Source organism: Canis lupus, chromosome 4 (assembly GCF_003254725.2).
Source record: "Canis lupus dingo isolate Sandy chromosome 4, ASM325472v2, whole genome shotgun sequence".
Classification (NCBI taxonomy): Eukaryota; Metazoa; Chordata; class Mammalia; order Carnivora; family Canidae; genus Canis; species Canis lupus.
This window is the reverse complement of record NC_064246.1, coordinates 61,451,456-61,474,544: the sequence shown is the minus strand read 5'-3', so window position 1 is coordinate 61,474,544 and position 23,089 is coordinate 61,451,456. Positions and strand designations below refer to the sequence as shown.

At 41.3% G+C, this 23,089-nt stretch overlaps 1 protein-coding gene and 1 long non-coding RNA gene across 9 annotated transcripts in view; one reads left to right on the top strand and one right to left on the bottom strand.

Annotated features, from left to right (window-relative positions):
* LOC125754993 (uncharacterized) overlaps nucleotides 1-18,716 on the bottom strand; it is a 63,198-nt gene extending 44,482 nt beyond the window's left edge. The window contains exon 1 of the long non-coding RNA XR_007410343.1: nucleotides 18,601-18,716. This is a non-coding gene — a long non-coding RNA (uncharacterized LOC125754993). The remainder of the gene's footprint in view (nucleotides 1-18,600) is intronic.
* HSPB3 (heat shock protein family B (small) member 3) overlaps nucleotides 1-23,089 on the top strand; it is a 105,247-nt gene that overhangs the window by 39,544 nt on the left and 42,614 nt on the right. For 6 of the 8 annotated variants that reach the window (XR_007410339.1, XR_007410342.1, XR_007410341.1 and 3 more), the window contains one exon: nucleotides 18,221-19,257. The gene's annotated coding sequence lies outside the window, so the exon portion shown is untranslated. Of the gene's footprint in view, nucleotides 1-9,231; nucleotides 9,295-18,220; nucleotides 19,404-23,089 lie in introns of those variants that run through there. The other 2 variants (XR_007410337.1, XR_007410336.1) reach the window with 2 other exon arrangements.

Below are 23,089 nucleotides of genomic sequence, written 5' to 3'. Positions count from 1 at the left end.
CAAATGATCGCTTACAAAAAACCAAAAAGAACCTAGAAATCTCACTGCTTAGCTTTTAAAAATCCATTATTTCTTCCAGACAGAAGCACTTAGTGGAGCAAAATGGCTTATTTCAGTATACATGTAGAGAAAGCAATGTAACAATAGAGCAAAGCTTCAAGATCTTCTGATCAAAGACTTGTGAAACTAATAGCTAACACAGAAAGGAGATAATAGTCCTCTTGAATGCGTTTTGAGTGCTCCTATGAGATGTGCAATCTAATTGGGGTGTAATTGCCAACTACTGATAATGGATTTTTTTCCTATGGTTTGTGCTACCTGAGGTCTGCATCTGCTAGGGCTAGAACTGTATGGAAAAACAGGGCTAGCCAGGATACCTCTGCAACAGTGACTGAAGGTTAGAAGGCAAATGGAGTTGAATATAGTGTGTAGCATCCAGTTTCCCTGATAACCAGCTCAAGCTTAATTTTATAGAATTCTGAGGCCTTATTAATGAAACATGATATAGGGAATTTATAATAGTAATGGTATTGCATTGATCGCCTGATTTCAGAGTAAAGAACTGAAGGGAGGAGAAAACTTAGAGTGTATTCTGCTTTTATTGTAACAGCTGTTGTCAGGAAAAAGAAATAGCCTTGTCATCAAAGTAAAGCTCTTATTTACAGAAGAACATTAGCATTAAAGGTAGAAATAATGATAGAAATAGAAAATAATAAGTTTATAAGACATAACGAAATAATTATTCCAGACAAGGATCAATAATGAATGTTAAAACTGCTAGCAGAATGGTTGATAGAGCCCTAGACATTGACTTGGTACCAAAATATCACCCCCACAGATTACTTGACAATAGCAAATGGGGGGGAAAATCTTTTGAAATAGGGAAATATGGCTATCATCACTTAGTAATCAAACTTACTTCCCAATTTTCCCACTATGAATGATGATAATGCCTTACATACAATATTTATGATGGAAGTTGGATCTGAAGGCTTGATTGGATTCAAGTTGAAGGAAATACAATGCAGAGAAGAACAAATGGAGTAATGCTATGAGGAAACAATTGGACACTTTCAGAAAGTGGGACTTCTATGAGAACTGGACTCATACAAAATGTCAATGACAAGAAAAAAAAGGAGGAGTTATTAATGAGGAGACTAATGAGGTTAGATTAGGAAATTAGGAAACTAACGAAATAGAACCAAGTCCAACGTGGTATCCTTGATTGTATTTTGGTTTTAGGAAAAAAAGCTTTAAAATTACTTTGGACCAATGGTGAACATTTGAAAATGGGTCATTCAAATATTACGCAGGATCTTTAAAGGAAACAGATGACAAACTAAAAAGAACTTAATCATTTATTATTTCATGGCAATACTATGAGAGGTGTGGTCAGGGCCAGACAAACCATCAAGGGAATCAAGGGATGCTGATGTGCCTGGGATTAACATGATGTGATGCAGCCAGTGCCAGACCAGCAACCTGGCAGGGAGGAGCAGGGTAAAAATGTCCCATCCACCCCCACCTTTCATCTCTTCCTGGTGCTTCCCATTAGCCTCCAACGCCTGGGGGTGCCTGCTGTTGGCTGGACCCAACTGAGAGCCTAGCTATGACAATCTCTTTCTGGGCTCAGAGGCCAGCAGAGAACGTGGATAACACCTCTGCAGGTGGGGAGCAAAGGGACAATAAAGCAAAAGGGACAGTTGACTGGTAGATTAGAGAATTTTTGTTAATTGTTAGGTATGGTGTTGATAATGGTGTTGTGGTTATATAAAAGAACATCCTTAGGTTTTTGCTTTGTTTTGTTTTTTGAAATTCATGTTAATGTATTAAGAGATGGGATGTCACGATGTCTTATTTATTTTGAAATGATTCAGCCAAATAGGTAGGTAGGTAGATGAATGATGGATGGATGGATGGATGGATGGATGGATGGATAGGAAGGAAGGAAGGAAGGAAGGAAGGAAGGAAGGAAGGAAGGAAGGAAGGAAGGAAGGAAGGAAGGAAGGAAGGAAGGTAAGATACTTGAAGCAAATATGGAAACAAGCTTGTAGGATTTTGTTTATTGCTACCTGCTTTGTGCACTCAGGCACCAATTGTATCACTTCTGAAGAAATAGTCTTTTCCCCCCCTCTTCTTAAACCCAGGGTCTGGCACATGAAGGATGCCAAAAATTGAATTCTGACCTATATATTCCTTTCTTAGTGATAATTATAATTGCTGGCTATCCTATACATACTATTACAAATTAGTTTATGATGTTGTTATAGTTTGTCTGCCTTGCAAGCTGTGAGTCCCCTGACAGTAAGGGCTTCATCTTAGCTATCCTTGAGCACTACTGTGTGCCTCCTAATATCCATAAAATATGTCATGATTCAGTTCTGTTGCTCACAAAAGAAATGCTATAAGAGGTGACCAAAAAAAGTAGGAACAAAAGTTATATCAGGTGGTACAGGCTTGCTATGCACCCAATGTTGTGTCCTCCTCAAATTCACATGTTGAAGCCCCAGGCCTCAACATGATGCTATATGAAGGTTGGGCCTTTGGAAAGTGATTAAGTCATGAGAGTGGAGCCTAATGATGGGACTAGTGCCTTTCTGGGAGGAAACACAAGAGATGACCTCTCTCTCATCTATACAAAGAGACAGCAAGAAGATAGCCATCTGAAAACCATGAAGAGGGTCCTCACCAGATACATCATCAGCCAGGACCTTGCTCTTGGACTTCCCAGACTCCAGAACAGTGAGAAATATGTGTTTGTTGTTTAAGTCTATGGTATTTTATTATAGCAGCCTGAACTAGGACAAGCATCATTTAAGGGCCACACGTGATGTCAGAAGGGACAAGGGAAAGTAAATGACAAGGCTTTAGAGGAGGATGAAATGGCAGACCTCAGTCCAGGGTGAATGGAAGATCCTAGAGTATATGGTCACACAAATTGAAGTAGAGGGTCTGGGAGGAACTAAGGTCTTTGGGAGGTCTGGGATGTCCACAAGTAAGGAGCCAGGTGGTACTTAGCCATTCAGACCAGCTAGCTCATAGGCAGAAGTGAGGTCCAGATGTGGATAGGTCTTGGGGTCCCGGGATCAAAACAAGCAGATAGAAAAACAGAGTGTAAAATCCAGATAGGGATGCTGACAATATGATCTGAGATTCTTCATAGGCAGATTTGAGAGGAGGCACATGTGCTCTAGTTATATGCACACATAACTAGAACTAATACTTCTTGAGCACTTAGTTTGCACAAGTTACTTGTTTATGCATACTATATGTAACCCTGTTGAACTCACACCAGTGCCATGAGGGTAGATATTATGCCTACATTACAGTTGAGGAGAGTGAGAATCCTCTATAGGCTGATCCTCTATAGGCTGACATTATAGAAAAATGGAATTTCCATGGAAACTGACCAAAACTGATTGCCTTAAATTCTAGGCTATAGCCAAACACAAGGCTTGCTGTCTATACCAGTGCTTTTCCAACCACCAAGGTGAAGGTGATGGATCCTGCCACTGGCATGTACCCCAGTTTTCTGATCTTGCAAACAGAAGGGCTGATTCTATTTTCAATTACCAATGCTGAGCTAGAAGAACAGGGCTAGAGGCAAGACCTACCCCACCATATTGCTATTGCTTTCCAGCCTCTGATGACAGCAGAGAGGGGCCTGAGCTTTTCTAATTATCAAGCTTAAAAGCTCCAGAATCTGGAAGGGGAGGTGCGTGGGAGGTTGGGGTGACTGGGTGATGGGCACTGAGGGGGGCACTTGATGGGATGAGCACTGGGTGATATGCTATATGTTGGCAAATTGAACTCCAAAAAAAAAAAAAAAACAAAAGCTCCACAATCCAAGGGTAGAAAGCCCCTCTCCTGAAATCCAGTGTCCAGGTCTGCCAGATTGCTGTGTGCTGTCCTAGAATGGGTAGCTGGAGACCCATACACCTAGCTGTTTTCCGAGCTACAGTAGTGTTTCCAAGTGATGCTGCTTCAGAGGCTTGGCCATTGACCTTATTTGCATGATAACCTAAAGCATGAAGAGGAATTTCAAAGGCCACATAGTAAGTGGTAAAACTGAGATTTTAACTCATGCAGTCCAGACTCTATCAACTCTTGTGCATGGTTTCTAGTGGGTAAGTATATCTCTGCATTTCCCCAGGATGTACAGCATACAGATTTACAATACATTCTCAGTAAATATTTGAATGACTATAACAGTGATCTGAAATAACAAGGAAGGGAGATAGCACTGATTTAATAAAAAATCTTTATAAAACTAGCCCAGCAAATTGTCTTACACACACTATACAAATGTTTTGTATTTAATTGCTAAAGAATTTTGAAGTTGAATTCAAATTAATAAATACTATTGCATCTGTCAGTTAAATTAAAAGCAATAAACCACCAATTGCCACCTATTTTCCAATCAAGAGGGAATGGTCCTTTAAAGAATATAGAGTGTTTAAGAGATACACGATTAATACTAAATTTGTGTGATAAATTTTAAGAGTCTAAGAGATGAAGCAAGAGATAAAGATGGAAATGGAGTAGTTGGCATAAGATTTCTCACAAATAGATCTCTAAGTGGATTTAGGAGGAGGGACATGATTTGAATAAGAATAGAAGAGGAAAATTACCTATAGGTATAATAAAAAGCACAGATTGAGAAATGCACACAGAAGACGTTGCTGGTCAGTGGAGAAGGATAATGATCTAAATTAGGGGAGCATGTGATGTCTGGTAACAGGGAGAGAAGGCAGAAAAAATATGATGTGACATATTACATATTTTCAAACCTTATCAGTGGACATTTGAGCTAGAAAGTAATAACGTGTTCACAGGTGGTAGCAAGGTGTAACGAAAGTAAGCCGTGCTTTGCAAAAATTAATCTGATAGTGATGTTTAGATGGATTTGAAGGAAGACCCATTAGAAGGTTATTTGCAGACTCCCAGCAGCATAATAAACTGAGCTGATGTAGATGGATGGTCCTCCCACTACTCAGAAATGTGAGATCAAATATTAATGGGTGATAGACAATGACGGTAAAAAGGAATAATAGGATAAATGACATGAAGAATGGGAATTGGGAGGATCAGATTTAAGATTCTAAGGTCTTTAAATGTGATGTGTACACTGGCTTGAAAATGTAGTACTAAAAGAATGAGAAGAAACATATTTTCCAATCCAGTAGCACGAATAAAGAAAACAATCCAAGGGAAAGGAAAGAATAGTGCCCATGGGAACACAACAATAGATTATAATATGAATGGTACTTCCTTTTATGTGATATAAGCATTACAAATACAGTGGGACAGCCCCATCTGTGATAGAATAGTGGTTTATTCTGGAATTATTAAGCACAGGGAGGGAAGCAAATGAAGCTGGCACAGAGTTCAAAAAGGCTTCGTTATCTATACTGTTTTTTGGTTTCTTGAAAATATCTGAAGCAAGTACCTTTATCTCCTTACTAAAACCTTGGGATGAGCATATAGATGTGTACGTTCTCTAATTTGATGTTGTATAATAAAATGTTTGAAAAGCTATTGAAGTAAATAAAGCCTGAGGTGAAAAGTCAAACTAGATGTTGGACAAGAGGAACCTTCTAACATTACCCTAGGCATCTCTAACCCTGGAAGGAATCCCCTAAATAATATCCATGAGGCTGGTATGGCAGTGAGATATGAAGGTACACCTTCACCAAGCCTCAGAGAGACGCACCTTCTCACTTTTGTTACTAAGGGTTTACCTTCTATAGGACAAAAGCGGCCTTCAGCTCTGTGTGGGACAACAGGCACACCGAGTTTGTTCTGTAATCTGTTTATAGTGCCCTCTTGTGGTGGCTCAACACAATTCTCTAACCCTTTTTCATGTGTAGGTTAACTTTGTATGTATTTTCCGAAGTATTAATGAAAGCATTCACCAGCGGTTCTCTGTCCCATGTTGTAAGTCAATGGCACGATAGGGTTATCAGTCACAATTTCATTTATTATTTAAAATTTGGCGACTACCTGACTTTTTAAAATTTGAATCTAAGATCTTGGCCAGTGAGTGGTTTTTAGTTGGAGATATATGTTAGACTTACCTCTGAAGTTTTATTACAATGTAGTGTTTAGGACTTCTCCAGACTTACTGATTTGCTTTACTTGGTATTCTTGGCATATTCTTGGTATACACCACCACAAATTCTGATAAATATAGGAAATCTCAGGACGCTTGTGTGGCTCAGTGGTTGAACGTCTGCCTTCAGCTCAGGGCGTGATCCCAGGGTCCTGGGATTGAGTCCCACATCGGGCTCCCTGCAGGAGTGCATATGTCTATGCCTCTTTCTGTGTGTCTCTTATGGATAAATAAATAAAATCTTTAAAAAAATATAGGAAATCTCATCAGAACTATTTCATATTATTTCTGTGCTTCCCACATATTATTGAAAAATTAGCATTCCCATGAAGTACAAAACTTCTAAAGTATTGTACTGATAACATTTTACCTGTACAAATTTAACAGATTTAACTTACGGTTAAAAAGAAAAGCACGATTCTTTCACTATAGGAGATGAATAATAAAATTAAATAGCTGAATATTCTGGAATTTCTTATATTTGCTCAATAATAAAAACAATGACTGCCTCAGAACCCCATAGAAGGACAATTCCCAGGACTTTGAACTAATGGCACTTCAAAGAATTGGCTCTTGGGTTTAGGCTTCTGTTGGCGTTGCTTAGACAGATTTTAGTCTATCCCTGAAGTTGAGTAAGGATTTCCAGAATGTTGTAGTTGGAAGCAGATGGTTCCATAAAGCTGTTAACCCAAGATATGACAGAGCAAAAACTGATCATAGGGAACTGAAAGAACTGATGCAGCATGATTGTAGTTGCATATTTGGAATATTGTTGTTTTAATGCTATATTTTCTGGATATAAAAGGAAGCCTTTTCCTCTGAAGCTTATCTGTACCCCCAAAACTGTTAAGTTGCCTTTATTTTGTAAACTGAAATAAAACATTTTTTTTATTTTTTATTTTTTTGAAATGAAACATTTTTAAATGATATATTTTTCCCAGTGACCCCCCCACCTCCTGTTTCTTGAATTCAGAAACTATTATTGAGTATCCTTGCTTTTCACAACAATGTAGTTATTTGCAAAGTTTCAATAAGAATCTGTTGTTGTTTTTTTGTTTTGTTTTGTGTTTAACCAGGCCGTAACTGGGAAAATTGAGTAAGTATAGCCTTGCCTAGAATGTCATATTTGGGAAAGATGCCCATTTAAACAGATGTAACCGTGTATTTTTGAGGAGCTAGGGTTGACCTCCCAGAAAAACTGGTACCTGGCTTATATTTCACCTACAGGTGAGCAAGGAAAATCACTTCTGGGCAGGCCAGGAAGCTTGGGGTATTTGGGAGACATCCACAACAGGGAAACAGAATTTGTTTACATTTATAGATATTGCCAGTAAAATCTGGAGGAGAGAAATTGTTCAGCATGGCTAAGAGGCTAACCTCAGGATAGCAAATAATAAAGTCCATCTTAGAGTCCTTAGGGTAACTTCCAGGAAACCAAACTCAAGAAGGTCCATATCATAAATTAATATCCTTGTTGCTCTTATGTGGATAATCAGGCAAACCTAGGCAGCTTTTCTTACTGGTCTAGATGTCTTCTATATTTGCTGGGTATTAATATTCTAATTAAGATTTATGGTTAAATAATGTACTAATATGTTCTCTTGTTCTTTTTATTTTCTTAGATCATAAAATGATGCTTTATTAAATCAGATCTGGTTCTTTCTTTATAAATCAATTTCTTGGTTCACTATTCACTATAAATGAGATGGAAAGAACACAATCTTTCAATTTTCACCAATTCACAGCTCCCTTGTGGCAGGGAAGGGTACAGAAAGTAGAAGGAAAGAGAGAGGACGGTGAAGGAGATGGAGTCTTGGAGAATGAAGAATGAAAACAGGGTAGGATTAGGTGTTTTAGTTTTTTTTTTTTTTTTTAAGATTTTATTTATTTGTTCATGAGAGACACAGAGAGAGAGAGAGAGACAGAGAGAGGCAGAGACACAGGCAGAGGAAGAAGCAGGCTCCATGCAGAGAGCCTGATATGGGGCTTAATCCCAGGACCCTGGGATCATGCTCTGAACCGAAGGCAGTCCTCAACCACTGAGCCACCCAGATGCCCTAGGGTTAGGTTTTCAGAAATAGGATGCAAGACTCTTGACAGAAAGCCACCCTCCTTTTTCTCTTCTGCCACAATGGAGAGAAAAGGACATTTCCAATTTTGCACCTAATTCTGGGAAAACGCTATTGTTGCCCTGAAGTTGTGTTTGACTCCTAATAATAACGATTTGAGGTACATTTAGACTTTTATTTACACAAAATATCTAGTTATTACTTTCTTACTCATTTTGCTATTTTCTTTCAAATTAAAAAAAAAAAAAGGAGAATTGGAGAAAACCTGGCTTCAACAGCTTTGATTTTGCTCACTACACCTCACAGCACATTTCTGGTCATAGAACAGATGGCAGTATTTTCTCGTGCTTTTTTTGTGTTCTCTTCCTTCCCCATACTTCATTGATCACCGTTGATTTCAATCACTTATTTAGTAGTTCATATTGTGTGCTGGCCTAAATGGTATAAATACATTGTGTTCGAGACAAAAACTAATGAAATGACTTTTAGAACGGAGGTGACACATTCCAGATGGCATCTGCTCTAGCGGGCTTTTCTTTCCCTGGGTCACCTGTGCTATTCTGGAATTGCAAATGTAGAGGTCACAATGAGGGTTCTTCTAGAAGATTTCAAACCAGCACTTACTAGATTAAAATGGTTTTGTGTATGCCTTTTAAGCATACATTCTTCCTTATTTTATTTCTGAAAGTTTTCATGAAATGCATGCGCCAGTTGCCAGGCATCTCCCGTCCCCTTTCCCCACTGTCAAAGCTCTTTTGGGTCTTGTAGGAGGTGGGTAGGGTGTGGGAAGCAAACAGCCAATGGTTAAGAGCTTGGGCTCTAAGACTCTTCTCCTCATATCCCAGCTCCCTACCTAAAGCCAGCTATTTATGGTCCCTGTGCCTCAATTTTCAAATCTGGAAAATGGGCTTGGTCATAGTACTTAGGTCATAGGGTTGTTGGGCAGATGAAAGAAGAGAGATGCATAGAAAGAGTTTCAGGTATGGCTAACATGTGCAAAGTTGCTATAGTGTTATTTTTAGCCACTCAGAAGACCTCATTCTCTCACAGGGCTCGTGTACAGAAGTGTCACCGCAATAGGAAACCACAACACAAGACAATAAAAAGTTGCAGGTAAACTTCTGATTTGGAGGTCAGTTATACTTTCTGTGTATTGATAGAAGCTGTCAGTGAAGTTTTAGAAGAATGAACTTTTGTTTACAGCAATTACCAGATAGCAAGTAACTGAGTTACTTACTTTCTACTCTTCAGTGTTGGTGGAGGCCTGGTGTCTGGAAGTTGGAGCCAGGATCTCTGAAGCTCTTGAGGAGTTTCTAATAATGAGAATCTGAGGAAGTCTGATGGCTTCTGAGCAGCCCATGAAAGGGGCTTTCCCCTAGGCCTCCACTCACATCAGACACCATTAGGAAAGACTGGAGTTATTACTGTGTATTTCTTCTTTTCTTTATTTTCTTTAATTTATGATATTTTCTTTTCTTTATTTTCTTTAATTTATGATAGTCACACAGAGAAAGAAAGAGAGCCAGAGACACAGGCAGAGGGAGAAGCAGGCTCCATGCACCAGGAGCCCGATGTGGGATTCGATCCCGGGTCTCCAGGATCGCGCCCTGGGCCAAAGGCAGGTGCCAAACTGCTGCGCCACCCAGGGATCCCTGTGTATTTCTTTTCCATCATGCCTTTCTCTCTGGTTCTTTTCTCTCCATGCCAACGTATTGGAGGGGAGAACACCTTTCTCATATGGCACTTCTATGTAGCATCAGCCCATGGGAACAGGTTTTGTTAGCATCAAAACCCAGTATTTGTTGGCTCATTGCTCTTACTGCGGGAAGAACACGTTAATCCCCCTACAGAAGGTCTTCTCTACCATATTTTTCTAAGGAATCCCAGAAGTGTCTCATTTGTGCTCAAATCAGCCCCTGCCTTCTGAGCCCCTGTGGGTAGGTCATGTTTTTCCTGTTTGTCATGTGTCACCTCTTGGAGCCTGCTGCCTGCCCTGGTGTGCTGAGTCTTGGACTGCAAGGGCTTCCAGATGCCAAATGGAAAACCATGCCAATCAATCCTTTTTGGACCAGAAGTGAGCCAACTGCTGCTCTTTCATGGAGTTCAGAGCTGGTCTATGAACCTGAGCTGGGTACCCGCTGTCAGACTGAGCCACCATTGTACTACCTCCCCCCCTATGGTTCCTCTCTCCCTCTGCCTCTCATGCAAAATATCCACCTGGGGAGATCATCCACAGCCTCTTAGCCAGTCTTAGTGAAGTCTTCCCTCCCCTGCTATGTGGTCTCACCAGTCAGTCCTCATTTTCCCTATGATATTTTCTGCCCTCTGCATGGGTCTCTTGTCAGAGGACAAATAGATGAATAGTCTATAACCAGAAGTATGGTGCTTCTCCTGGGCGAGATGTGGTCAGCAGCTGGAAGGCTCTCAAAGACTCTAAGAACAACAACATGAGTTTGGCTTCTGAGGAGAGTTCAAAGCTTCCCCAGTGAGAAGCTGATCTCCACCTATTGCCTCTTCCATTCCTGCACTGAGCCCTTGATGGGTGCCCCTGACCTTGGGGAAGACCCTGTGTGTGTGTGTGTGTGTGTGTGTGTGTGTGTAAGAGGTAAGTGTGGCAAGACAGGGATGAGTTTGCTCTCTCAAGTGAACAGCATATTTGGAACTGACTGCTGGTCACATGGCTAAATTCATTCTTCATTTTCATCTCCAGACCCATTTTGTCTATCCCCAGGTTTGGTGTTACTCTTGGCTCTCCCAAAAGTAGCTGTGTAGACATGGGAGAGCTTCTGCTTTGGGCCTTGTTTTAGGTTCTTGCTTTGGGCCTGACATGGAATTGTCTGTCTGCTGTTTCTAAGGGCTATGAAGAGCCTCAGTGTTGACAAGGTGACACTTCTCTCTACCCTGCTCCTGCCACTGTTCATCCCTTCCTCACCATCAAGCCATGTAGAGCCAGGTGGTATATTTAAACTGAGATGATTCAAACAGGGTTTATTTACAAAAGGACCAAATATAAAGGAATGGGTGGGATATGGAGGAAACACAGTGCTAGCAATGAAACCCAGAGCTAGTGGCAATAGACATGTTGCCTGATAAGGTAAGAAGTGACAAGAAAGGAAGGGAGGAAGTAAATTGAACTTGGAAGGAGGGAAGCCCTGTAGAGGAGGTGCCCTTGAGAGAAGTAGTAATCCCCAGTGAGGTACACAGACAGCCTGGGGGAACTTGCAGAAAGGAAGGCAGAGAAATAAGCACCCCAGCCTTCCTTCCTGCTCTCTCTCTGATACCCTGCCAGGGACTCCCACTGGCTGAGCCCAAAGGGGAGCCAGAGAGCCTGGAAACCTGTTGATGTAATCCCTATTGTTCCGCCTCCTGGCCAGGAGCAGCATGGAGGGGTTGGCCCAAGATATTTGGCAAACTCAAGGCCCTCACAGCTCATGAGAAAGAAAAAAACAAGAGAAACATATTTAACATTTAGCAGGTGGCTCCACTTGGTATTTGTCACTCCAGAAGATCTGGGTTGGGGGGGGGGGGCAAGATCATTAATAGTCTTCTTGTCCATGAGTGACAGTTAAAATATAACTATGGCCAGGATGATTGCACTAGATCTTGGAGCTTACCCTTTCTGAACTGGATGATGCTCCTTATAGACTTTCAGGCCCCCAGGCCCAGAGAAGGGCCTCTACTGTGGCTTCCATTTCCCTTGCAAGTGTAGTTGGCACACTGTCCCCTGGAGCTCTGGGCTCTTTTCCAGATGTGCCCCATCTCAGCCCTCATGCCTTCAAAACCTGAAAGCGGTTCACCTAGCAGCTAGAGCTGATGTTCTCAGGCCGATCTTTAGAGTTCTGGTCAAAATACTGACCTCTAGGTCCTCTTTCCAGTGGCCTCTGCTTCCAGAGGGGCCTTTCTCTCTCTGTTCCTCTGCACAGTGAGAATCTGGGGTCTGCTTTCTCAGGCAGAGTGAGATTCCACAGTGTCTGTGAGGAGCACCTCCAACTTTGCTCCCTCGTGGGGTGGTCAGACCCCTTTCTATTGCTCCCACCTGTGCTGCCTGCAAAAGCTTGCTCCCTTCTCCTTTTAATGCACACTTCTGTATCTTTCAGTGATGTGAAGCAATTGTCCATGACTCTAACACATTAGCTCAGTTGGAGCCGTCCATATGGACTAGCAGAAGGCCAAGACTCCAGCCCCGGCCAGCCCCCTCTGGGGTTCTAAGGTGCCTAATAAAAGTGCATTCACCCTCCTCCCTCTCTTGGAGGTGCTTTCTAAGCCTCACTATCTTGTTCCACTGCTATCAATGGTAGGCCATTTGTAGCTAGCTAGTCCGCCTCTTTCCTCATGGTCTATGAAGGCTCTAAGGCAGACACAGGGATTTTTCCAGGTGTCCGTAAAATCTAATGCTGATTCTATAAATACCTTCCAGAAGCCAACACCACAGGAGGTCTGTGGGACTGCATACAAAATTCCTGAAATCCCAGATTTTTATATTGTGGTTTCTGTCTTTGGAATCCCACAGACCCTAAAACAAGGATTTGGATGGAGGTTATTAATTTGAGAGGTGGCTCTAGGAAATATGGTGAGGAAGGGGGCAAGTGAGACAGAGAAGGACAAAGTTAGCATTAATGAGATTCCTGCCATGGGCAGCTGGAATATAAAGCTTCTGAGCAACTTTGGAGAACACCCCTCAGAACTGTCACAGGGAGACAAGGAAGTTGGGGTGTTTACAAACTCTAGCCTCTCTCTGCTTCTACATATTTGACTTTTTTAGATTTCACATGTAAATATGAGGTCATGAAGTTTTTGTCTTTTTGTATCTGGCTTATGTAACTAAGCATACATCCTCCAGGTTGATCCATGTTGCAAATGGCATAATCTCCTTTTCTAAGGCTGAATAATATGCAAATATATACCACAACTTTTTAATCCATTGACACTTAGATATGTTTCCACATCTTGGTTAATGTGAATAATGCTTCAATGAATATAGGAATGAAGATGAGATGCTGACTATATTTCCTTTGGGTACAGGCCCAGAAGAGGGAAAAACTCTTTTTTGAACCACTTGAGCAGGGGTACAATCTCCCCACTATGTTTGTTTGGGCTACTGCTGATACCATAGTCTCAAATTATGAGTGACTTGCATGGAAAAAGAAAAAAGAGAAGGGGCACCTTGGGTGGTTTAGTGGTTGAGCATCTGCCTTGGGTTTGGGTCGTGGTTCCGGGGTCCTGGGATTGAGTCCCTCATCAGGCTCCCTTCAGGGAGCCTGCTTCTCCCTCTACCTATGTCTCTGCCTCTCTTTCTGTGTCTCTCGTGAATAAATAAATAAAATCTTAAAAAAAAAAAAAGAAGAAGAAGAAAAAGAAAAAAAGAGAAGATGTTTCTCTGTGGGATAAAGGGTAATGGAGGGGATTAGTACTTTTTTTGTTTCTCAGCCCACTGTCAGTGACTAGGTCTGGTTCCTGTTTTGGGGTATTAAGTGGCAGTTGAAGGAGCTTCTGATACAGAGATTTTGAGATTTGGGGTATAAAGCAGAGACATCTCGAGATCTAGAGGGCTGAGTGTGACTCAGCTGGAGAAATATTTTCTCTATTTCTGCGCTGTGCTTTTTACAGTGTTTGGGAGAAATAAGGACCAGAAGCCACATATTCCCTTTAGCCTGTGGAGTGATAGGCAGCTTTGGGAACCCAGGAATGATTTTGCAGTGGGGGCAGCCTCCCTGAAATAGCCAGAAGCAACAAATACCAACTAGAAGAGTGGAAGATAACTAGGAGGAGACCTGCCCACCACCATGCCATATCTCCAAGATTATATCTGGGAGAGCCCAAAGGGTATTGCATTTGCTCAAGACTGAAGTCCTGTAGGGGTGGGTGGGGGAAAAGAGCCAGCAAAGCAGGGATAAAGCTAAGTTTGACAGCATAGGGATGAGGCTTGAATATAGGAGGCCTGGGACATTTGGGTGACAATCAGAAAACTAACATGTCTTTAGCAACTTCACTAAATGAAAGTCATAAAATCTGTTTCCCTTTCTGTTGACTCCTGTTCTTTGCTGCTTTTAGTTACTCTCCAAGTATAGATCAGATGCAAAAAAGAAATCAACTTCCAGCATGCTGAATAAACAGTCTCCTAGTGATTAACTTCCCTCTAATCCTTAAGCTAAAATCGGTGGGTATCATGAGTGAATATGAATATCCTGTGTGAAATTGGCTTATTTGTGTAGGTTTAGGCAGCTCTACTGAGTGTCTGGCTTATTTTTACAGAGCCTTTCTTCTTGGGCTCCAGGTTTTAGGCCGTAGCTATAATTATGATGATTAGTTATAGAAAGTGGTTGTTAACCAACTTGTTTTATTTTACTACCACTTTACTTAAAAGCAATTGAGAAAGGAAAAAATATAAGCCATACTTATCTTTAGACGTTTAGAAAATATATAAACAAAATTTTGACGTTCTTCCCAACCAGAAACATATTCCTATTATCAAAAAGAATTGAGGTTTCTATCCAACAGCCAAAATACTTGCTGAGCCCATGGTGCTTGACAGGATTTTTCTTTTGCTATTTCAAGAATCATCATTAGTTTCCCCAAGAGCGTTCTATGGTTAAATGAGTGAATCAATGAGTTAATGTCAAATAGGTTTGATTATTGCAAGATTACTTCAATCAAAAGAAATTGAGATGGAATTCAAATAGAGTCGAGGAGGGTACACCAGGGTGGCTAGACTGTGGGCTCCATCTGAAATGGTGGAGAAAACTGATATGGAATTGTCCACGGAGGACTTAGTTTCTAGGGGACTTCTCATCAGTGGTGCAGCCCATGTAAACTTCTCAGGAGGAATGTAGGCAGGCAGATTTGAAACTGGTACCCGTAGGAGACACAGCTCAGGGTAATTTCCTGTCAACATTGGTGTGGGATCTTTTCATTCTTTTCTTTTCTACAACTTGGTAGTTGAATTTGTTATTCTTACTTGTTTCAAAATGTGCCTAATTTTCAAACAATTTCCATTCTTCTTTTAAAGATGGTATATTTTATTATTGCCTCAATGCTTCAATAACTCTTTGGAAAACTTCTCTTGTCCTTGCCTTTCTTTACTAAAAATTAATACAACATAAGTAAAGGAAATTTCATTCTGAATGTTAATCTCCAGGCTTCATTATTTGCTCCTGCATGTTTCTGAGATTTTAAGGGATCAGTCTTTCATCTTTGTGTAACCAATGCTTTTTCCAGACCTGGTACATAGTAGGTATTGAATTAATGTATGCTGCTCAAATATATTTGAATATTCGAAGTCACTGAACATAGAAATACATTCTGTATCTTATCCCCTCTGCTGCCTACAGAGCCAGTAAAGCCATTTCTTAAAATAGCTTATTTTTAATTGCTTCACAGTTATACCTTTATATATATATATTTTTTTCTTTGTTGGTTAACTTAGCTGATGATGCCCCTTTCTTCCGTAGTATAAGATGATTATCACAATTAGTATTAATGATCTCTTTCTCCATGTCTCTTCTTCCACTTTGTCTTAGAGGAATTTTCTTGGTTATTTTCCATCCCTTTCAGACTTAATGGTGTGGATGGTGGGTGGGCTGGGGATGGAATACTGATAGAGTTATGTAAGGGGTATAATTAGGGTGGTAGTTTTGTGACCCTAACTCTCCCCTCTTTTTTGAAGAGGCAGTCAAAACCATATCAATTACTTATCCTTATGCCAAAAGAGTAAAAACATAACTTAAGAAAAGATAAGAAAGTTATTAATAGTGTCCCATGGAACTCAGATGAAAAAGCAGTCAGACCCCTGGAAGGAAGTGGAAACAGGTACTGGGAAGCTACAGTATTCACCTTACTCATCTCCTCTCTTTTTATCTATATACAGATTGGTTTCTTCTTTTCTTCAATCCCATGGCCAAGTATGGCCACTGAGTTAGCTGGGGTCTCTGTGATGGAGACCTTGAGATGGAGTTAGGGGCATAAGAAGTTTGTTGGGATGTAATGCCAGTGAAAGAGAAAAGGAAGAGGAAGCTAGATTGGGCAGGGGAAGTTTTCACACTATGATGCAGACCTGACACTTGTTACAGGAGAGTTGGGAGGAAACGGGATCAGACCGGAAGAGCCTCAGATTATGATGCAGACATGTGAGGAGCTCCAGAATGAAGATTATCTGTTAGAGGTGCTCCATGTTGGCAGAAATGTCCAGGCTTCAGTTCCCTGTAGTGGTTAAGTCATTAGTTAGGGGTTGCCTGGAACCAGGTTGGCCTGGGCTCAAAAGTTGAGGCAGATTCTGCAGTGTTAGCCAGTAGAGGCTGTCAGCTGACTCTACTCTTGTACTTCCTGACTCCATGCCATTCTTGAACTGAGAAGTGAATAGTATATTTCCATGGCTGCCATGGTCACCAAGAAATCAACGTCCCCTTATTGTGAGCATCTACATAGAGAGTTTACCCATGGGAGGGCCTGTGTATATTTGTCCCTGAAATTACCAAGAGAGGGTTTGGGCCTAGGAGGGTGGGTTTACCTTTTACACAATGTCCTCTGGGGCCTACTGCTGTGGTTAAGAAGATGAGGGGCTGGGAATCTTTTCCACAAGATATTGTCCTCGTAAAGCTGGTTAAAATTTGAAAGTTGGAGGTCACCAAATAAAAGAACATGTTCACTAATTTATCCAGTTGCTGCCAAAAGGCATGATGAAGCATATTTTTGAAAAATAATCTATTTTTCCTTTTTGTAACCTCATTGGAAGAAAGCATAATTCTGTTCAGATGTGCTGCTTTAAGATAATAACCTTACGGAAAATGATCTTTGACTATTTTTCATTGCTTCAATCATAAATAGTTCTACTCCTGGCCCCATGTCTCCCTCTTAGAAATTTTCCATAATTCTTTTTTACCCATTCTATTTAGAATTGTATCATTCAGCATGCAAGGGAGAGCAGAGGTAAATTAAATGTAAGTATTGGTAGAAATACATAAAGGGAAAGCAGTACCACATTCCTGGAGGAATTGCAGAGATTAACGTCACCATCGAGAATTTGAAAGATGCAGGAGTAGTGCTTCCTACCACATCCCTATTCAGCTCTTCTATTTGGCCTGTGCAGAAGATGGAGGGATCTTGGAGAATGAGAGTGGATTATCATAATCTTAACCAGGTGGTACTTGAAGTATTTTTAGATAGAGATACTCTTTGGAGCATTTGGCAGGCCTCTATAGGTGAATTATAGTGCAGACTTCTAGGGTTTTGGGAGCAAAGCCTGGCCATCATCTGCAGATAACTACTCTCCTTTGGAGAAGCAACTCTTGGCCTGCTACTGGGCCTCAGTAGAGACTGAGCATGTAACCGTGGTCCACTAAGCTACCATGTGACCTGAGCTGCCCATATTGAACTGGGTGCTTTCTGACCCATGACATCATAAAGTTGGGCCTGCACAGCAATACTCCATCAGCAAATGGAAATGCAATGTATATGATTGGGTGTGAGCATGTCCAGCAGGCACATGAGGAAGTGGCCCAAATGCCCATGTCCCCACTCCTGCTGTATTTCCTTCTCTCTCCTGGCTTGCCTCAGGGGGAAGTTCCCTTTGAAAGCTGATAAAGGAAAATAATGAACTACAGATAGTTCTGCATGATGTGCAACACTACCCAAAAGTGAATAGTGGAAGCACTACATCCTCTCCCTGGAATATCCCTGAAGGATAGTGGTGAAGAGAGATTCTCCCAGTGAGCAGAACTTCAGGCAATATGTCTAGTTTTTCTCCTTGCTTAGAAGAAGAAATAGCCAGATGTGCAATTATAGACTGATTCATGGAGTATGGCTAATGGTTCGGCTGGATGGTCAGGGACTTGAAAGGGACATGATTGGAAAATTAGTGACAAAGAGTTCTTGGGTAGAGGTATGAGGATAGACATATGAATGGGCAAAAAATACAAAAATATTGTGTCCCATGTGAATGCTCACAGAGGGCGACCTTAGCAGAAAAGGATTTTAGTATTAAGTGGATGGGATGACCCATTGTGTAGATACCAATCAATTTCTCTCCTCTGTCTCCACCCAACAGGCTTATGACAAGGGGGCCATAGTGGTGGACATGAAGGTTATGCATGGGCTCAGCAACAAGGACTTCCACTCACCAAGCCTGACCTGGCTATCGCTACCACTGAATGCTCGATCTGTCAACAGCAGAGACCAACCCTGAAACCCTGATACAGCACCATTTCCCATAGATAGCTGTGTGGTGGCAGGTTGATTATGTTAGACCACTTCCATCATGGAAAGGACAGCATTTTGTTCTCACTGGAATACAGACCTACTCTGAACACAGATTTGCCTTCCCTTGCATGCAATGCTTTTGCCAAAACTACCATCCATGGATTCATACAAAGCCTTATCCACCATTATGGTATTTCACACAGCATTATTTCCCATCAAAGAACTCACTTCACAGCAAAAGAAGTGCAACATTGGGTCCTTTCTCAGGGAATTCACTGGTCTTACTTGTGTTTCCCACTGTCCTGAAGCACATGGCTTAACAGAATGGTGGAATGGCCTTTGGAAGACTTAGTTATAGTGTCAGCTAGGTAACAATACCTTGAGGTTCCGGGGCAAGGTTTTCTAGAAGGCCACATAGGCTCTGAATCAGTATCCCATATATGATGTTGTTTCACCAATAGCCAAGATTCACAAGTCCAAGGATCGAGGGGTAGAAATAGGAGTGGCACAATTCACTATTCCCACTATTCAACCTCTAGCAGAATTTTGCTTCTTTTCTCACAACTTTATTATCTGCTGACCTAGAGGTCTTAGTTCCAGAAGGAAGAATCCAGTGGCTTTCACCAGGACAAAGCAACGATCCCATTAAACTGGAAGTTAAGACTGCCACCTGGCAACTTTGGGCTCCTCACATCTCTAAATCAACAAGCAAAGAAGGACGTATGTGAGTGGGATGACTGATCCTGATTACCAAGGGGGAACTGGACTACCACTCCATAATGGAGGTAGAAGAGTATGTCTGGAATACAGAAGACGCCCTATGGCATCTCTGAGTATTACCATGACCTGTGATTAAGATCAATGGAAAACTACAACCCCATCCAGGTAGAACTACTGATGGTCCAGAACCTTTAGTTATGAAGGTCTGGGTCACCCTCCCAGGTCAAGAACCAGCTGAAATACTTGCTGAAGGCAAAGGCAATATAGAATGGATAGTGGAAGAAGGTAGTTATAAATACCAGCTATAGGAACGAGGCCTATAATTGTTGTATTTCCTCCTTATTTTGCTATAATTACGTTCATGTGTGTGTATAGGTATGTATGTACATGTATGTCTTTGTTTTCTTTTTTATCCCCTTTTTGTGTAACAAAAGATGTATTGATTTTATATATCAAATACTTGGTATTTAGGTATAGCTAATTTTACATCACAGTAATTAAGTTCTGAGAGATCAAGGAGAAGAATAAACATCACTCAAGGATTTTACCTCCTCTTCTGGGAAAGGGGTTAGTGCATTTTTGGTTGTACACAGGCTAGTTGTATCATGTTAATTATGGAATTATGGAATTAATGGAATTATGACTTTATTATTGTCTTCATTAAATCATACTTCATAAGTATGGTTTAAGGAGATACATATGAAGGCAAAGTTGACAGAGGGTGAATTTGTGAATGTTAATTTTATGTGTCAACTTGGCTGGCCCAGACTAAACATTATTTCTGGATGTGTCTGTGAGAGTGTTTCTGAATGAGATTAGCATTTGAATTGGTGGACTCCGTAAGGTAGCTCACCCTCCTCATTGTGGGTGAACATCATCCAATCTGTTGAAGACCTGAACAAAACCAAAGGCAGAGGAAGAAGGAATTCACTCCCCTTTTTCCTGCCTCATTGTGAGCTGGGACATCTTATCTCTTCTGCCCTCTGAAAGGGATTTACATCATCAGCTTCCCTGGTTCTTAGGCCTTTTGACTTGGACTGAATTATATCACTTGCTTTCTTGGGTCTCCAGTTTACAGAAAGTAGATGAGGGGACTTCATAATCATGTCATAATCAATTTCTCATAATAAATTTCCTTTTGCACATACACATATATATGTATTTATACAAATGTGTGTGCATATGTATTTATATATTACACAAACATTATATATGTTACATAAATAGATAATCTGCTATTGGTTCTGTTTCTCTGTAGAACCCTAAGTAAGGAACTAGAGGTATATTAAGACTCTCCGGTTGAAAGAAAATAAACCATAATTAACTAGCTCAAGTAGACAGGATTTATGAAAGTGTGCTAAGTTGCGGGTTTCTTTTTTTTGACCCAATAAAACACTCATGGTGTATTAGTTATCTATTGTTGTATAACAAACTGCCACAAAATTAATGGTTTGAACAGTACAAGTTTATATTCTCAAAGTTTCTGTGGATCAGGAATCTGGTTTTACACGAGCTGGGGGCTCATCGGCTACAATCAACAGGTCAGCTGGGGCTCTCACTTAAAGCTCAGGGCCCTCCTCCAATTTCACGTGGTTGTTTATTGGCAGAATTCAGCTCTTTAAAGTTGTAGGGCTGAGGTCTCAGCCCCTAGAGGCCACCGCTCTCTATGGGAAGTTCACAGCATGATGTTTGTTTTCTTCCTTGAGCAGGCAGGGGAATCTCTCTGCTGTTTTCAAGGACTTTTTACTTGATTAAGCCAGGCTCACCAAAGGTAATGTCCCTTTTAACTCAAAATAAACTAATTTAGGACCCTAAATACATCTGTACAATGCCCTTTGCCATATAGCATCATAAATTGTGGGAGAGATATCTCATATTCATAGGTCCTTCTCTAGGAAGAGGTATTAGATAGGTAGATACCAGGAGCAGCAGTCTTAGGGATCATTTTAGAATTCTGTCCACCACAAATGGACTCTGAGTGCTGGAAAACTGACAAAATCCCCTTCCCTTCTTTATTACCTCTTCTCTGCAACAATTACTCTCCTCAAATTCTCCAAATTATCAAGGAAGAGCTCTGGCCTAGCAGGTTGGATGTCCAATTTGTTCCATCAACTGCAGCTAGGGGCATGGTTTCATGTATAAAATGGTTCCTGAGGGCCCCCTGGTGTGGTTGGGAAGCCAGGGGTGGTGGGCCAGGGAAATGCCCCTAAGAGATTTACCTCCTGCTTGTCTTTTATTCCAAAAGAGGACTTTCTTCTGCAGAGTCTCAGGTAAAGTAGAGAGTGAAAATGACCCTGGGTAGGAATGAGAGTGCTTGTGATCTCTTTTATGGCACTCTAAAACTTTCCCAGAAAGAAACTCATCCTAAAACTAGGCTATGTTCATGCATGCAACATTCAACAAATCTAAACAAAGCAAAACTGAAATAAAAACTTATCTAGAGTCATAGTGGAGAAATAGGGAGTGACTGTTAATGGGTATACAGTTTTCTTTTGAGGATGATGAAAATGTTCTAAAATTAGTTAATGTGTATTCCAGAATGAGCCACAGAAATGGCTTAGAAATGATGAGCGCCCTTAGCTCCCAGACTGAGATCTCTTAATACTGTTACTCCATTAAAGATGAACTCTTTGGGGTAATGGCTTATTTCACATTAGGGTCATATCAGATGAGACGGGTATGTCTCGTGTCATGAATTAATGGGATCATGTGAAAAGTTTGGCCAGTGTTAGCCCCTTCACATTGGCTACAGAGTTGTGGGTTCTGGCTTGGCCATATATGTTCCTATTCAAGGGGGTAAAACAAGAAAGCTCTATTACTTAGGCTCTAGGAAGTCCTGCAGATGATGCTGGAGGCTAGGGTTAGAAATGTTGCTTGTGCCTGCTGGGTCACTCTGGAGGGCTCTGCAGTGATATACTGTATCTTTCCAGTGATGATGTGTGCCTCTTCTGATATATCCTCCCCTAATTCTGTTCCTCCCATTCCCCACTTCATGGAGTTTTACTATCTGAGATACACTGTACATCTCTTTGTGTGCTACGGCCCTTTGAAGGGCCACAGACCATAGTTATATCTAAGATTTTTTTTTCACCTTCCCCCACCCCCCAAGGATTAATTTTTGCCTTCTGGGGGTTGATATCACACATGCTCTGCACACTCTAATCCATTTGCGCTAGAAAGCATGGACAATGTGGACATTCCTAAACTGATAAGACATAGAAGCCTAAGTGGCTTATTAGACATGGAAGCCCAGAAGGGGCCAAAGTAAATATACTCTATTATTGGGAATCAAAGCTGAATCTTCTCTGGCTGAGACCTTGGGCCACTGTGACAAAGGAATAGCAAGATAGATTTCGGGAGTTTCTCTGGTGCCCAAAGGTCTTGAACCACAGGTGTTGACCCTGAATAGATCTTCTGCATGCTAATGCCCACATAAGGATCGGCTTCCTGGGAACACATGTGTCCCAACCTGAGTGTGTTGTTAACTTATTACTGCTAAAGCATTGTGGTAGTGGGCAAAACCTTATCACCATGAATACTTGCTGGATCTCTTTCATCACCCTCCAGAGCCACTCTCACCTCTGTATTCAGGAAGACTGACCATATGGATTGTATCAATTGGCCCCTTGCCTCTGGCTTCCTGACAGGCTTGGTCAATGGGAGGCAATGCGTTGTGGGGGCGGGGGGGCGGAGAGGGGTGAAGTTAGAGTATTTATGCTCCCAGCTCCTCCCCTCTCAGGTCACAGTAGTCTGCTTATGTGTCTCTAGTAAGGGCCTCCCTCCTGCCAGCTGGATTATCTAAAGTTCTCACTCTCGGTTCCAGTAGCTACCTCTTCTCCTTGGCCTCTCCAGGCCTAACACCTGTAATAACTTCCTCCTCTTGCTAGCCTGAGGGGCATCACATTATCTCTATGCTTCTCCCAGTTCTGCCCACCTCTGTATGGTCCATTTTTTGAACTCCCCTTAAATTACTCAGTGTGCAGATGACCCATTTCCT